Raw genomic sequence first — 2,427 nt, forward strand, 5'->3', positions numbered from 1 at the left:
TGAATTAGCTTTAGTTATTCAGTATAGTTCATGGGATTCAGCCAAATGGTAAGTCTGAAGTAAAACAGGCTATGAATATGGGGAATTTGGTTATAGAAACTGCTCTTTGGGTTATGGAGAAAACTGTCATAGTCAACAGATACTTTAAGATTCTGTGGGTGATTTACAAAAGAAAGGGGATAATAAAACGGTCTTTGAACAAAAGGTTATTTCAACCTGGAAAGAGTGCCTGGAAAATATTCTTTGAAGGAGAATAAGGGCAATGTACCTAGGTGGGTTTCTACACTGGACCATGCTGGGAAGGAGCTAGAATGTGGTGGTAGGAACTGTGGTCAGCAGAATAATGGCCCCCAAAGATGTCCATGTCCTAATCCCCAGAACCTCTGGATATGTTACCTTACATGCAAAAGGACTTTACAGGTGTGATTAAGTTAAAGATCTTGAGGTGGTGAGATCACCTTGGATTATCCAGGTGGGCCCAATGTGATCAAAGGGTCCTTGTAAGTGAAAGAGGGAGGCAGGAGAGTCAGACTTAGAGAAAGAGACGTGGTAACAGAAGCACGGATTGCCGTGATGTGCTTTGAAGAGAGAGGAGAGGACCACAGGCCAAGGAATGCAGGCAGCCTCTAGGAGCTAGACGAGAAAACAGAGTGGTTTTTCCTCTAGAGCCTCTAGGTGCAACACAGCCCTGTCTATACCTTGCTTTTAATCCAATTAGACCCATTTTGGATTTCTAACCCCCAGAACTATAAGATAATAAATTTGTATTGTTTTAAGCCATTAATTATGAGACAGTTTTTTACAGCAGTGACAGGAAACTGATAGAGAATCCAAGCCAAGCCAAGAAACCAAGTTATAAGGTTAATAAATTTGATGATGTAAAATTTCCATACATCCAAAATAAAAAACAAATGACAAACTGAGAAAGATACCTGTGACAAATATGACAGACATAGAAGAAATCATCTTAGTATCGAAAAAGAGCTCTATCGAATTAGAAAATTTCCTAATGGAAAAGTGGACAAAGGACATAAATAGATAATAACTAGGAAGAATGCAAATGGCAACAAGCATATGTTTTTAAAAAATTATCTCATCTTAAATGAAGAAATGCAAATTAAAACACAACCAAGATACCATTTTAAATTGACAAAACTGGAACAGACTTTTTTTTAAACTCATATTCAGAGTTAGCAAGAATTCCACCAGACTGGCAGTCATAGCCACTGCTGGTAAAAATGTTTATTTATGAGTACTTTATGAAAAAAATTGCTAATATGTATTAAAAGGTATAAAAATGTTTGCCTTTTTGCTCCAGTGGTTCTACATACAGGGATTGGCTGGTTTTTCTCCTTCTGTCCCTCCATGTCACCACTCCCCCCTTTTTGGTCCTACTCTATGTTGTCTAGGGAAAGATCCCTGAGCTCCCTTGCTTTCTAGCTTCTAGTTGGGTTTAGCCAGTGAAAGCACTGAAAGGAGAAGAGAGGACAGAAAATGGGAGATCTGGGGACATCTACTTCCCACCACCTGATTCCTCACTGCTGCCATGGTTTTGTGAGCAACTTTGTTCCTTAAAGCCAGTGGTTCTCAAACTTCAACACATCAGAATCATCTGGGAGCCTCGTTTCCAAATTGGTAGGACAGGGTAAGGCCTGAGAATTTGCATTTCTGATAGGTTTCCTGGTGTTGCTGATGCTACTGGTCCGGGGACCACACTTTGAGAAGTACAGCTTTAAGGCCACGGTTCCTTGTGGGGTAGCCCTAGTTGCTCAGCTGAGACTTTCTTTGTGAGGCAGTGACACTGTAGCCCTTTTCTCTCTCTGGTTAGGCATGGGAAGGGTGTGTTTGCCAGTCCCTGAGTGCTTCACCATTCCTTGTTGATTCTTTAACCCTGCCCACACCTCTTGTCATCAGTCCCTTCATGAAAGTCTCTTGAATTAAACATTTGGAATATGCCATCAGTTCCCTGCTAAAACCCTGGCTGATATAGGTATTTATCCTTGAGAAATAATCAAAGGTGCAGACACAGACTTAGGGGCAAGAATGTTGTTTGCAGCATAATTTACAACAGCAAAAACATTAGAAACAAGGTGCATGGCCAACACAAGGGAAAAGATGGAATATGAGGCAGCTATGAATGGCTAACTGCATAATTGTATTGACTAACCTAAGGAATGCTCATAAAACAACGTTTAAGTGAGAATGAGATATAAAACCATACTTAGTGAATGTCCACAATTTTTATAATTTTGTGTGGATGTGCTTGTATAAGGTTTGAATTGAGATGAAATTGGAGAGAGTAGTTTATTGAATGAGGATTTGATTTGCCAGTATATTTGTATTTTTCTGATTGAATGTTTTGAACCACAGGTGTAAATCCAATTAATAGGGGGCCCAGGTTTGATCCCTGGTCAGGGAGCTAGATCC

Source organism: Balaenoptera ricei, chromosome 10 (assembly GCF_028023285.1).
Source record: "Balaenoptera ricei isolate mBalRic1 chromosome 10, mBalRic1.hap2, whole genome shotgun sequence".
NCBI lineage: Eukaryota > Metazoa > Chordata > Mammalia > Artiodactyla > Balaenopteridae > Balaenoptera > Balaenoptera ricei.